The sequence below is a fragment of the Camelus ferus genome, chromosome 17 (assembly GCF_009834535.1).
Source record: "Camelus ferus isolate YT-003-E chromosome 17, BCGSAC_Cfer_1.0, whole genome shotgun sequence".
Taxonomy (NCBI): domain Eukaryota; kingdom Metazoa; phylum Chordata; class Mammalia; order Artiodactyla; family Camelidae; genus Camelus; species Camelus ferus.
This window is the reverse complement of record NC_045712.1, coordinates 4,623,486-4,639,408: the sequence shown is the minus strand read 5'-3', so window position 1 is coordinate 4,639,408 and position 15,923 is coordinate 4,623,486. Positions and strand designations below refer to the sequence as shown.

Below are 15,923 nucleotides of genomic sequence, written 5' to 3'. Positions count from 1 at the left end.
GAAAGAAATGAACACATTTTGCTTCATCTTGAAAGGTTCCCTTTTGGAAACTTTCTCACCCCAAGAGAGACTTTTGGATATCTAAATAGTCTTTGAAAAATGAGATTCTTTCTCAGATCTTAACTCTTCTTCCAAAGCTCAAGTGTGTGTCTTTGTTTCTGACACTTCTAAAAATCCATGTTCATGAGAGGAATTTATTCTGAACTTTAATCTTTATGAATAGTCAAAGTAATTTCCCCTTAGTGTTTAAAATTTCTGCTAGTGATTAATCAATAATTCCAGAAACCAAATTATATAAAGACTGCTTTCTAAATCAGCATATAATGTTATATTGAACAATAAGTGAATACTCTGCAATTCTGCTTTGTGTAATCACATATTACTGCAAAATATTAATATCTACCAAGATTCAAATTGAGTGCCCAGTGGTTTCCCAAACAGATCATTTAAGAAATTTTGTTCATTAATTAATAACATCATCCTTTAAAATATTTTTAAAAGTATGAACACTGTATACAGATTGATTATATATTATAAAATTTAAAATAGATCAGATTTTCCCCTTTCAGTTTTCTATAGATTGAAATTCTCAGAATGTTAAAACAGAAAGGAACTAGTCTTCCAATGGAACTGGTTTCAATTTCACCCTGAGAATCCATCGTTCACGTGAAATCTGATGAAGAAGAGCAATATGGAAATCAGGGGAATTTCTCAGGGTGAATCAGAAGGGAATTGAGTGCCACAAAATTGCTCCCAGCTTCCTCCTTGCCATATTGTCTCAAGAACTTTATCAGGCACAGTTTGAAAAGTAATGATCTAGCCAAGTATACCAGTTTATAGAAAATGATGTCAGTTCAGTACTCTTTAGGACAGCCTTCTCCATGAAACATACCTGAGAAATCTTTGCCCTTGTTGATCACTCCATCTTCCCATCTTCTCAGCAACCATATCACTTATTGGCTGTGTCCATCATGACATAATGCGATTTGTGAAACGTTTCAGGTTAGTGAAGTTATCTGCCTCCTAGGAGAATTGAAAACAATTTGAGAATAAAAACTATATAGCATGTCTTCTGGAATTCTATAGAGTGCTTTTGGCCTGAAAAAAGAGAGACAGTGGATAAAAGATCAAAAATAGCATATACTACAGTATTGCTTTTTGGGTAATATGTTTTATAGAACACATTTACACAGAATATGAATACTTGTCTCTTAAAATAAGAATTCCATGCACAAATAAATGTGAGAGATGCTGGAGTCAACAAAGTTAAACAGTACCAATGGACTTCTCAGAGTTCTTAATACGCTAACATACATTGGGAATCTGCAATAATTGGAATTGTTCAGATTTATTTGCCATAGAGCCTTTAAAAATATGTTTAATATTTCATCCCTCAGAGCGCTGATCTGCAGAATATAGTTAGAAAAGTGTAAGGAAGGGACAAGTCTAGAAGTCAGAAGTTTGGTGATATGAACTCAAATACTACCCTACTATGTAAGCTTTGAGAAGTAACTTCTCTGAGCCTCATTTTCTTCATCCATAAAATGGCATATATAACATCAGTATTGCCTATATGAGAGTTATTTAAGTATCAAATGGGATTATGACTATAAAATATTTTTCAAAAAGTTAAGCACTGTTTGAATGTAGAGTATGCTTTTTATACTGTAAGTTTATAATCATAACTTCAGTGGATAAATTTGAATAGAGACATAAAGAGCATACATTCAGCTAACATTTTCAGAATAAAAACAGTAGTATTTCTAGTCAATTATGTCTCAAATGTTAAACCACAGTTTTATTCAAAGAACTTGCAATTATAATAGGCATTTTTTCAATTACTTCTGGGAGCAGCGAATTTGGATGTTAATAGCTTTTATTATAAACTTATTTCTCCTATAGAGAAGTTAATTGAAAAATTATGAAATTCTATATAATTGTAAATATAACAAAAAGAAATACTGAGTAGATATTAAGTGTACTTGAGCCATTTAATTTTTTATTTCTATGAAAAGTTACTGTAAAAAATCAAATTTACATTTCAAAGAAAGGACAATGTAGTCTGTCTATAAATAGACAAATTACATAATTGAATTTTCAATCTAAAAGGATAAATTCAAGGTATTGATAATTTGAAAAATAAATGGTTATTTATCATATTTATTCCTCAGCAATTAAAGTTATTTTTGAAACAACTAATATTTTGATTTATTCTAATTTTCCCTTCCCGTGTCCACAAAACACTTTCACTATGGGGGAACTGCAAAAGGGACTCATAATTTATAGTTCCATGAGAAATATTTTTAATAGATAAAAATAGTCACTTAAAGGAAAATGAAGTTTTTTTATGCCAAAGGAGTGTGGAATTGATATAAAAAGAAACAAATTTTCCATATATTTAGAGTTTGATAAATTCAAAGCAGAATATAATTTCCACAAGGACAAGGACTCTGTCTACTTAGTTTACTACTCAATTGCAGGATCCAGAAGAACACTTGACATATATTAGGTACTTTACAGATATTTTTTCACTAAGAAACAGGATTAATAGTGCCCTGGTACCTAAAAGAAGCAAATAAAAATCATTTCTAAAAGAAAGTAACATCATTCAAGATTTCAAATTATTTCTACAAATATTATTTCAAATACATATCCTGCACAGAATAAAAGATATTCAGGCAGATAAAAGAACTGGTAACAGAGACAACAGATAGAAGAAACAGAAGCATGGGTGCTACTGATATTGGAAATAAAGGAAAGTAATAATGACAGATCAAAGGTGCAGACAAGAGAATGGAAAGATAGCCACGGACTGGGAAAAAATATTTGAAATACACATGTATGATAAAAGACTATTTTCCAAAATATACATAGAATTCTTAAAACTGAACAAAAAGAAAACAAACAACTCAATTAAAATTGGGCCTAAGAGATGCTCCACACTCTATGTCATTAGAGAATGCAAATTAAAACAACAATGAAATACCACTACACACCTATTAGAATGACCAAAATCCAGAACACTAACAACACTTAAATACTGGTGAGGATGTGAAGCAAGAGAAACTCTCATTCATTGCTGGTGCAATGCAAAATGGTACAGCCACTTTGGTGTTGAGAAGACAGTTTTATGGTTTCTTACAAAATTAAACATACTCTTACCATATGATTCAGCAGTCTCATTCCCTAGTATTTACTCAAGGTTGTTGAAAACTTTGCTCATATAAAACCCTTTGCACAGAGGTTTATAGAAGCTTTATTCACAGTTGACAAAGTTTGGAAGCAACCAAGATGCCCTTTAGTAGATGAATACATAACTAAAGTATGGTACATTCAGATAATGGAATATAATTCAGAAATAAAAATAAAGAAGCTCTCAAGCTATGAAATGATATGGAGGAAGCTTAAATTGCATATTACTAAATGAAAAAAAGCCAACCTGAAAGGTAATACACTGTGTAATTTCAATATTCCAGAAAAGGTAAAAGCAAAAGTAAGTGAAAAGATCAGTGGTGGCCCAGGGTGGAGGGGAGGGAGAAATGAATAAGCACAGAGGATACTTAGAGCAGTAAAGCTACTCAGAATGATACAATGATGGTGGATACATATCATTAGACATTTGTCCAAACCCACAGATGCACAACACCAAGAATGAATTCTACTGTAAATTATGGATTTTAGGTGACAATGATGTGTCAATGTAGGTTTAATTGTAAAAAAAATGTAACACTCTAGTGGGTGAATGATAATGGGAAGGCTATGTATGTATGGGAGGGAGGAGGGTGGTATTTGGAAAATCTCTGTACCTTCCTCTCATTTTTGCTGGGAATCCAAATCTAAAAAATAAAGTCTATTAAAAAAGACACATAATTCAGTAAATTTTCAATGACCAGGAAACTATAAAATTTAATATAGCATATCTAAAAAATAACCAAATAAAATTCTACAGTAGAAAAATAAAATAATCTAAACTAAGAACTTAATGAATATCTCAGCTAAGAACTAGATTTGGCTAAAGGGAACTTAGTTAAAAGAAGTGATAAACTGAGAGAAATGTTGAAATAAACTTCTGAATACAGTCAAAGGGACAAAATATTTTAAAAAACTGTAAGAAACAAAAAGACATAGCAAGGAGTTCTAACGTGAGAGTCATGGGAGTGAAAAAGAAAGAGAATGGAGCACAAACAGTATTTGCTGGGATAACCGCTGACAGTTGCCCCCAGATAATAAAAATCATGAATCCACAGAAAGAATAGACCTAACAAATATCAAGCACTATAAATAAAAACTGACACCTAGTCACATTATACAGAAATGACAAAGCAGATACAAATGTAAAATTAAAAATACATCTAGGAGGAAAAAAGGAAAAATAACAGGGTTCCTTCAAAGGAGCAGCAACTGGAATGACAACTGACTTACAGAAAGCAACAATGCTAAACAAACACTGGAATGATAATAGCAATGTATAAAAAAATTAACTCCCAACCTAGAATTATATAATGCTCAATGAAAATACTTTTAAATGACAAAGATGAAATAAAAATGTATTTCATAAGACAAAAATTGAGAGAATTTACCCACAGAACCCCATGGAGTCAGGCTGCATTTTCCAAACATGCTCATCTTAGGGTAAAAGCATCACTCTTCTGTAGAGACAGAGTCTATGTTCTGTTCCCATAAATCTGCTTGGGCTTTGTAACTTTACTGATAAGTAAGTATGGCAGGAATGATCATATGAGACTTTCATGGTAAAGTCATAAAAATGATTCTCTTCTGCCTGACACTCTCTCTCCCACCCTATCTTCTCTAAGGAATTTTGCCTTTGGAACCCAACCATGCTATTGGAATGCCCAAACCAGACACACGGAGAATCCAACAGAAAGAGAAACTGAAGCTGCCAGTCAACAGGCAGCATCCACTTTCAGTTGAATGAGGAAATAAGCTCTCAAAGGTTTCCAGCCCCTAGTCTTCAAATCTTCCACTTGAGACCCCAAACCTTGTGGAGCCAAGATAAACAATTCCCACTACACCCTTTCCAAACTCCTCACCCACAGGATCTGTGAGAGATAATATATGATATTGCTGTTTTAAGCCACTACATTTTGAGAACAGTGACTAAAACAGATTTTTGGTACCACAGGTGGGGTCCTGTGTAACAAAGCTTTAAAAACTGACAGTGGCTATGAATGGTAGACAGCAGAAGTTGGAAGGGCTTTGAATAAACTTAGCAGAAGCCTGATGGCCTCTGAGGAGGCTGTCAGTGAGATCCTACAAAAGAAGGAAGAACATTTGAAATGGAAAGGAAGGGAATCATTGCTATGTACTGGCAGAAGTTTCTGCAAAACTACTCGCGATAAAGTAGCAAGTATAAAATGTACCTAATGAAGTGGATAATTTATCTAAGGAGATTTCTAGATAGGATGTGGAAGATGCTTCCTGGGTTCTTTCTGCTTATAATAAAACATTAGAGAAGAGGATAAGCTAAAAAAAAAAAAAAAAGACATTAAATAAGGCAGACCCAAGATGTGCTAGATTCACAACTGTCTCCCTTCCCAGTGTCTCTAAGACTCTCAAATTGAGAAAGTGTTTCAGAGAAAGGTCATATATTCTTCTTAAAGTTCCACAAGTATATAGGTGGCGCCTTAAGAGAATTGTTCAATGAGACAAAAATTTCTCTACTGAGTTTAAAAGGCATATTATATTTTTAAAAGAAAGTCTCAAAGTTAATAAACACAAGGCATGATTTTACTGTCATAACCAGTATTTTTACAATGTCCAATAGTGGAGGAGACTAATAATTTCCTCTACATAGAATATCCTATTTGGTTTATCACAGTATGGTTAGGTCGAAAGTGTCCATTTTATGACCTGTTTAAAGCCAGACTCATATTCCTAGACTGTAAATATTACTTACTATGATTTCTCAAATATATAGTTCCCTTCTTATTAAATCTAAGATGTTGAGAAGACATCATATTTTTTGTTAAACCAAAGAAGAAAAATTGCTTCCAGAATAACTATGACACAATGCTCTCTTAATGTTTCATTATGTCTTCTTCTTACTAAAATCTGTATTTAAACTCATTAAATACGATCGTGTAAAGACAATTAAAAAATTAACTCCGTGGGTATGCAAAAAAGAAAGTAACTTTGAAAACAGTTAAAGTACTCCTCAAATATCTTAACATTAAAGTCCAAAACTTTTGAATCACTTTTCAACCCCCAGTTGTTGATGTCAATGGTTTTCCACAACATAATGTTGGCACTGGTTGTGGGGGGGCGGGGGTGCATTTTTAAAAGATTACTTCACTGTTCTCTCCAGGATTCTCTTATAAGTTTTGACACAAGTGCTGCAAGTTTCCTGCTTTCCTGACTTTACTAGCTGATAATAATTAGAGGTTTTCAGACAATATCTAGAATCCATAGTCCTCCCCAGTGTTTTTCAAATGGTTTATTAATTTATATGTCACAGTGTTGCTATATCTAGACATATATCAAAAAAAATGATAAAACTTGCATATAGGTGAGCAATGACCTCATATGCTGTATGGCTAACTAATTTTTAGATGTTTCTGACTGTAACACATCTTTATTTTAGAGATGTTAAACTGTGGAAAAATAAGTGTACTAAAACCAATAAAATATTGTATTATGTTGTCTCAATTAGTGTACATTGTTCTAGACCCAGAGTAATTTAATAAGCATACTTTGGTTTCTTGATGGATCCAAGATTGACATCCAGAAGGCTAAAAATGAATCCATTTTATTCCCTACAAATGTAATCCCAAAGTCATATTAGAGCCTTCTGAATTAAAGATTTAGACGCTGCCTTCCTAGAGTGAGTGAGTTCAATGAGAATCAAAAACCAAGCTAGTTGGTTAGTTACTTCCATTGCTTAAGCCCTAACTAGCATTAATAAAAATTTATACTGTGCCAGTGCTCTTTAGCTCAACACAGCTTTGAAAAGCTATCTAGTTAGTGTAAGGAAATAAATACAATTTTTATAAGTGTCTGGGCTCCACATGTTGAATCTGATGGTACCAGGCAAGTCTAATAATTGGTAAGGTAGAGGACCATGCATAGCTTTCTAAGATTCTTATAAGCTCATTTGTGTTTCTATAGTTCCAAATTTCCTGAAGAATAAGCACAAGAGCTATGACTGAATGGTAGAGTCTTATGCACTCCAAACGACCACAAACATGTACTTTATCCACGGAAACTCTGCCAACTCTGGCTAATTACCCTGATTTCAAACCAAGTGCAGTGTTCCAAAAAACAAGTGCTCCAGAATTATGAGAGCCAAACATTTGTTTTTAAAAATTTGTTTAGCTCATATTAGGGCATGGAAGCACTTTTCTTGCTAAGAGATTTATAATGTAGTTCTACTGATAGCTCACTATTTATGAACTATATCATTTGTATCTGCAATCCGCTATTGAGATCCATCTATATGTATATAATTATTCACAATCTGTAAATAGTTATAATTAAACACAGCCAAGCAAAAGCATGATGAGATTTGTGACACCTGCAAATTTCTCTCAAAATCGAGTATAATCGCTACTGATTAGCTAGTTATCAGGTGATTTTTTTCTGCTTGCTTTATATTAGTACTTTTAATATCCACATATTATTTTTGTGGATTATTTCAAATGTCCTCAAAATGGTATGTTTCTTTCAATTAAACTCCACTATGGTTTTACACCTTTGGATGGAACCAGTGAGTGAAATTACCCAGGTTTATAAACACATGTTTAACATGAGAGGAGACAGTATTAAGTATATCATTTAATGAGGTCTGCAAGTAATATATTAATATTATTTACATTCCTAACAAAAAATCAGTTCATTTACATTTTATCTTGTTCAACATATTGGCAAAGGCAAACGCTGTTGGAAAGAGAGATGATTTGAAATGCTAATGTGGTACAAAGTGATAGAGATGTCCAAGAGAATTTGGAGTGAGTAAGGCTTTCAAATCTGGGCCTTTATGTAAAATGGAAACTAAAAGTGCATATTCTCTGGCTTCTTTACCAAAGTAGGAGGATAGTGTCTAGATGCTGTTCTCTCTAAAGCGTGGCATAGTGGCTAACAATCTGGGCTTAAAACTAGGAGAGTTCAGAAAGGTTAAGAGGCCTCCCGAAGATCACTTTCATGAACGACGCAGTATATGCAGTTAGCCTAGCAGATGCTTATTCCAAAATCCTTTCCTTTACTCTATGAAACCTCCCACTATTATAGGTGGTTTGTTGAGTATTGCATATATATAAATGGTTAATAAGAACCACACACAGCTCTTCTTCTATGGTCTTCATACTTAAGGATTCCAGATATGCATGGCTGAAACGATTAAAGCCATGTGCAAGAAGAGTTAGTTGTGATGGAAGAGGAGTAAGTGCTTGGCATCAACAAGGAAGGTCTATCACATATTATTGGATAAGAAAGCACCCCCAAAACATAGTAGTTTAAACTAATATGCATTTATCACTGCTCTTACATCTGTGTGTAGGCTAGGTGGCTCTGCTGATCTGAGTGGGGCTTGTCCCATATTGGTGGGGCTCACTCAAGCGTCTGTGCTCATCTGGCATGTGAGCTGGGGACTAGGTGTCCTAGGATAGATCTCATTCACACCTGGCACTTGGCTGGCATTCATCTGGCACAATGACTAGACCTTATGTCTTTCTTTATCCAGCAGATTATCCTGAGCTTGTTTTCGTGGTTAATAGCAGTGTATCAAGAGGGCAAGCAGTAGTGTGTGGGGTCTTGGAATTGGTGTAGTTTTGCATACACTGCATTCTATTTGACAAAACAATTCATAGAACCAGCATAGATTCATGGGGTAGAGAAACCTATTCTACTCATGATAGGAAGGGCTATCAAATCACAGTGCAGAGAGCTTGATATAGAAAGTGTGGTGAACTGAAGACATGTTTTTAACCTACCAGAGCAGAATATTTCAGAAGTATCAGAAAATTTCTCAAAACAGATCAAAGTTGAACTAAGCCCAAGAGTTATATAAATGTTATACAGGCAACAATAAAAAATGAAGGGTTTGGCATATGTGGAGATAAAGAGGTAGAGTACTAAATCATGCACACAATTGATGCTTTCTGATATTAATATTAGGAAGAAAATACTCTGATTTTAGATTTCTATTTAGTGTTAATGGTTGAAAAATGAGGCAAAGAAGAAATTGTATTTATTATGAACTAATTCAATGTAAAATGCAATTTTAATATAGTTTATCTTCTATTTGTAAGATTTCCATATTTAGCTACAACTGAATCCAAAGGATTCAAATATGGATTCAATCTGAAAGGTTTTATATGTCAGACAAGCACAGTTAGGAACATCATAGATGTATATTATCAAACTGTAATTTATTCCTCTTTTTAAAAAATCGATAATTATCAATGTAATCACCTGCTCAAGTTTCACACTAATTTTTTTAGATATAATAGGAGTTTTAGCATCCTAATATATAAGAAAACAACAAATGATTGATTATATCAATACAGAAATAAAATAAAATAGAGAGAAAACAAATGATCATGAACTTTTACTTACAATCATTCAATAACCTTAGAAAAATATAAAGATAATTTGGCTGTCTTGAAAAAATGTGCAAGGTCATCTGGTTCATCTTTCTGACTTGAGATGGAATATTCTTCACATCAGAGTTCCATATTTAGCAGCATTTTTAGACTGTGTACACAAAGCAGCAAGAGGCTAGTCATTTGAAATAATAGAGGTTAAAAGAAGAGACCTTGAGTGAACAAGATTGATACTATCTCTCTGCATTGAGCTCTGTCTGTATCTACGCACAAGCATCCCCAATCTTTTGAGTGCACTGTAGCCACTGACTACATAACCCAAGGACAAGTCACATGACTTTAGTGGACTCACTTTCTACTCCCATGAGCAAGAGGCTTATATACTGTTAAAGTTGGATGCCGTAAGAGAGTATATTTAAAAGCCAGTATATTACAAATAAGTGTGGATTTTACAATTAGACACACTGACTTACAAATCTTTATTCTGTGCTCTCTCGCTAATTCCTGAGCTTTCTCAGCCTCAATTTCTTCATTTGTAGAAAGAAGATAATTAATAAAATCTACCTTAGTTCTTATAAAGATTAAATGGGAAATTGCATTGAGTCTCTTGCACATTTCTAGCACGTGGTAGGTACTTTCACACTGGCCATCAAATGACTGAACAAATGAATTAGATTAGATACCTCAGTATCCCCTAAAAGATATGAAGTAATTGATTAGCTAAATATTATGATTAAAGGACGATGAAAGAGTAGGGTACTAAACTCTGAGCTGAACTGAGGACCAGTCACCTGACTTCTTGTTAGACTGCACATCTATTGAGCTTGGCTTTGGGTCAAAACTGCTGTACGTTGAGCTTGATATTATTCAACCATACAAATTAAAACATGTAAGATCTCTTTGGAAGTATTTTTGATTGATTATGCCAGTACTTTGTATATTATGATAATTAAACTATTGTAATTTAATGACTTTCCAATTGAAAAAAAAAAATCCAGATGATTAAGGACATTCTAGAATCTTCTTTACTTTCACATCTAAACTTTACTCCAAACAATAAAATAGTCCAATTTTTCCTTATTTTAAATCTCTCCTTACAACTCTTTTTTACTATTCCAACTCTAGACATATGTAGTTAACTGTGGCATAATTTATTTCTGCTTGAAAATAGCTAAAAATAAAGAAAACAGCTGCACCTATGTTTCCTTAAGCCCATAATGTAATTACTCCATCCCTTCTGGGAAGAAGTCACTTACACTTGTCTTTTCATACATTAAAAAAAATTAGTTCAGGACAGAAAGTGAGTTTTTTAAAGCAGAGCTTCTAGAGATGTATCTACCAGAGTAGAAGTAAAACATGGAGCACAAAATTGATTTCAGGAGGCAGCAGTCTTTGTGGGGTCAAGCATGTGTGCACACCTGAGGAAGTGATGAAATCATTTAGTTAATCCACCTTCGGCACAAAGAGAACTGGTAATAAAAGCCTAGCAGAGACACAGATCAATTTTTAGACCTGTAAAGGATCTCAGAGTTTGTCTAGTCCAATATGTTTATCCTATAATTGAGGAAACCGAGGCACAGAGTAAGTGATTGCTCAAGGTCCTGAAGTGATGGCAAAACTAGATAAGAATGGAGACCTTCTTTCTTCCTTATCCAGTACTTTTTCTCTACAGCATGATGAAGGGAAGGGAGGGAGGTCAATGGGGAGTTGTGGCTCCTCTGTGGTTTCAGCCATGCCTAGATCTGGGGCCACTGTGGTCAACAGGTCATCAGTCAGGAAGAACAGTGGACACAGAGTGGATGAGAAAGAGGGCACCAAAAAACTGCATCTGACTAAGATAACTTGCAGAAAGTATTAGTCACTGCTTCACTTACACTTTACAAAGCTCATGCAAGTTCCTCTTTTGGCCAAATTCAACCTGTAACTATACAGCAAAGGAGATTCTGGGAAATATATTCAACAATGCCATCACTGGAAAACAACCCCAAGTGTTATCCTTTGACCTGCTCTAAGCATAAAATTCTTCAGCTATCATTCTACTAAATTGATTATTTTTAGAATTCATTTTCTAAGTATTGTTTAATTTCTGTGTTATAATATTATGAGTCTCAGTGAACCTCAGTTCCTTTCTTTAACATCTCACATCAACCAAATCTTTAAAAAATATGCAATGCTTCTTACTGTGAAGATGTTCATAAAACAGCTATTTGGATATCTCTGCCCCTCTGTCTCTCTCTTTTCTTTTTCTCTCCTTATCTAGCTAGCTTGGACGGATAGATAGATGATAGAGAATTTTAAACTGTCTCATTTCATAATGATATTAAATTTCTGATACTATATTTTAAAAGTAAATTTTATGTGCTTTCAGTCTTTTGCTTTACTTGAGTCAAAATTGTGGTTCTGTCTTGGCAGCTAAACCAGCATTGGTGCTAAATGAGTAGCTGTTGATACACTTCCTTCTCCACCAATATGCTCTTGTAAGTATTGAACCTTCTGGTAGATGAAATGAACTCTCAAAAGGCACTGTTTGCACTGCCACCAGGAGGAAAGTTTCCTTCCACTAAACACTAATGTTTCTCAGACCAGCTCAGCACTCAAAAAAGTGGTTGCGGACATGGACACAGTTATCCTAGTCATCCGAGGAAATACTCACTGATACTTCATGCTACAGCACGTTTTGCCCTGAACTACCCCAATAATTGCCTCCTAGCTCCATGGTGGACATGGTTTGAATGTCCACTTAAGTTAATGTCTCTCTTCCCTTTTCCTTCTGTTTGTCCAAATACAACACTGAGATTATCCCTAGATGATTTTTTATTATACTCTGTTTTAGGTCTTTTTGGGAGTCCACTCTTGGTGGAACCAAGGGGCATCTGTCAGGGCAAAGGAAGCCTCGGCTTCCAATTATTTCTGTCCTGCAGGCACTTCTCATAAAGGAGCTTTCTTTGCCAAGTTCTAGTTATTATTTCCTGAGGCTTTTTTTTCCCTTTCCAAGATACCTCTTGAGACAAAAACTTCTGACAGCACTGCAACTTTGTGACACTAGATATTACAAGAATCTCTCATTATTTTAGCTTTTGCACTTCCTGACTTTTTACACACCTATAATTGCATGCTTTTCAGTCTTTCCATTTAGATTAAAGCAGTATCCTTTAAGAGATTTTTTTCCTTTCCTTTATTTCTGTGGTTTCCAGTAACCTTGTTGAAAGAAAGCACCAATGTGTCTGGTTCCCTTTAATACTGTCTTAAATTCAATCTTATTTTTCTTTCAATTTGCTAAGTTCTGAATGATATACAGGTTTCTAAAGATAGTATGATGGCAAAACTTTCACTCTCTTTGCACATTCATGGACAGTTGAATTTAAAGGGAAATTTTCCAGGGATGATAGTGTGGGTGTGGAATCACACTTTATCTGTTCTTACTTGTATGTCTAAACAAAGTAAGAAATATTGCTTAGAAAGAGAATTTTCAAAGCAATATAAGTTCCAGATATGCCAACATTTGCATGACTCTGAGAATGCTTTTCAGGTATAACTTTCAGCTGAATCAATCAGAAGATCTGTCATATTGTAACAATCAGTGAATCCATTATTTTTCATGGGACATATAAAAGGAATATATAGGATTGATATATCTGTAAGAATCAGATTAGTTCTGAGACTCTTTTTATTACTGAAAATCTACTTAATCTTAAGACTGTTTTGTAGATCTGGTCTGCATAAAGTTCAGGCCAATAACACTTAGGTGTAACTTAAAATTACCCCATTAAAGCTATAGATCTGTTTAATTTGGATTCCATAGTAATGAATGCATATATGTGTGTCTGTGTGCATATATATGTGAAATCAAACATCATCTAATTACAAAATATACTAAAAATTGACCATTTTAATTATACATAAGTAAATTTTGTATAATTGTACAGCTTCAAGTCAATTAAAAGCACCATTGGGACATTAATAATTAAAGTATGGATTTGGAAGCTTTATTTGCTACTTACACTACTTAAATATTATTTTCTTTTAAGTTTAAATAAAAAGAAAACTTGATGCTGATTAAAGAACAAAATGAAACTATCGATGTTAACTAATGCCATCTATTATTGTGAGCTAGATTTTTCTAACGTCATCTCTTTGGGGGAACAATGTGAGAGGGAGATCATAGAAACAACTTGAGGAAGCCTGCCAAAGCAAGATATTTTTTGCAATCAGAATCAGAAAAAAACTTGTTTGAAACAAGGATTGTTCCTCAGAGGCCCTCAGATTCCCTAAACACATGCATACACAAACAGATACACATACCATGGTCAATTCAGAAAGAACTCTAAGAGTACAAAACATGTATTAGACACCATCTTCTGTCATCATCTTGACATATAACATTTGAGTTCCGTTTCCATCTGTAAATTAGGCAGAACTACTGAGTCACTTAGTTTACTTTGCCATGGATATCCAAGGACACCACTCTACAATATACACTCAAGACCTTAATAAAAGACAAACATCTCTAATGAACAGGATGTCAAGTGATAGAGTAAAAATAGTGTGGTCTTTGGAACCACAACTACCAGCATTCAGGGCCTAGCTCTGTCATAATACAGATAAGCAACAAATTCTACCTGAGACTCAGTTTCTGTATCAATAAAATGAAGATAACTACATGTAGGATTTTACAATAATTAAGTGAGGTCAACTAGCTTAAACACTTTTCATGAAATCTGATGTATAGGTGTTAATAGTATAGTACACACTATCACAGGTTTCAACTCTCTGATGTTACAAATGAGGAAATACAGGCTTACCCAGAATCACACTTGTCATGGCATAACTGAGACTAGAAGTGGATTTTACTATTCTTCTTTACCAAGGAGATTGGAAGAAAAAACTATTACAATTATAGAGAAACATTTCTTGTAGCAAACATGTGATCTAAAAGATGTTTCCAGACACATGGGGCAATGAGCCATGGAGATATGAGATATAAAGTTTTCTGTTTCTGACTGATTCGATCTCATTGAGTAGGACTTTCTCTGCTTGCTGTTAAAAATGCCTATTTATTGTGCCTTTGTCTTATGGCCTCAGTGGCACAAGTGGTACTCAGTAGCAGGTAGCAGAACGATCTGGCATTTTATGTTATTGACTTCAAATTCCCACCAAAGTTACCTCCTCATGACCAGAAGATTAAATGTGGTGCATGGATAGCCAATTTTCAATTTTGTGGCTCGAACTAGAGGAGTTCTGTTACATTAAAAAAATATATATCCCACATCATTCCTTGATAGATAGGATTCAACAGCTGCACCTACATTGCCATTTGACCAGAGTTAAATCTAATAGATACAGATCATAACTAACAGCCAGTCCGCCAACAAATGATTCAAGAATGTTATATAGATAAATTTTTCTCTTTAGTAAAATCAATATCGACTAAGCTGCCTGCTGAATGAAACTGCTTGAAGCATTATAAACACCATGATCAAGAAATTCAACTGCAACGTCTTCTATCAGGGTTGCCAACAACCTTTCCTATAGCTTGCAGCTGAAGCAAACAGAAGAAGAATATATATAAAACAGGGGTCTCCTGATATTGATTCCCAGGTGGAGGATACCATCTTCTTGTTGTGTAAATACAGCAATCCTCCTTGGCTGTAGGTAAAGAATGAAGTAAGCAAAATTATTTTTATCAGACTTGGATGTCTTGAGTTCAAGACCTACCTAGGCCCTTGGTCAGTCAGCTGTATGAACTTGGTCACATGATGTCAGTATCTTGGGGCTGCAAAAGGAGGAAATTACATTAAATTATTTTAAAATTTATTTTCATCTAGGTTTCTAAGATTGCCCTTCTATACCCCCAATACAGGAACAGAGATATGTCAAATTTCTATTCACAATACTAAAGTTACTCACAGTTTTATTTTTCTTGTTCTTCTGACTCAGTTATTCAAGGAACTTGCGTTGGGCACCTATTATATGCCAGGCACATTGTGAAATTCTGGGGATGCAAGAATAGTCGAAAGTATTAAGAAACTTAAAACCAACAATGGCCCAAGCTCTGAATTTCTATAACATTCCTTGTTCATGCAGACTTGAGAGCTCAGTTTTCTAAGGTATCAATTAATCATGTGGATGATTAATCCACAGTAATGTAGGCTGCTTACTTTGGCCCTTTGTTCCTTATGAAATAAAATTCTTGATAGTTGGCAGTGGGGTAGGTATAGGCTTTTTTATTTTAAAAATTACTGTTTAATAATGAAGTACAAACTGTAACAAAAAAATACAGTTTCTGTGCTTTGAAGTGGAATTAATTATTTGATGTTACAATAATTATTATATATTGGTCAGAATTTCTGAATGTTAGGTATACAT

General features: G+C 34.2%; 1 long non-coding RNA gene across 1 annotated transcript; it reads right to left on the bottom strand.

Annotated features, from left to right (window-relative positions):
* Nucleotides 1-684: 684 nt before the first annotated feature.
* Nucleotides 685-15,549, bottom strand: LOC116657042. The gene is made up of 3 exons (XR_004311966.1): nucleotides 15,465-15,549; nucleotides 15,273-15,330; nucleotides 685-1,023 (listed from the first exon to the last, which is right to left on the bottom strand). It is a non-coding gene; the product is annotated as an uncharacterized LOC116657042 (long non-coding RNA).
* Nucleotides 15,550-15,923: the final 374 nt, after the last annotated feature.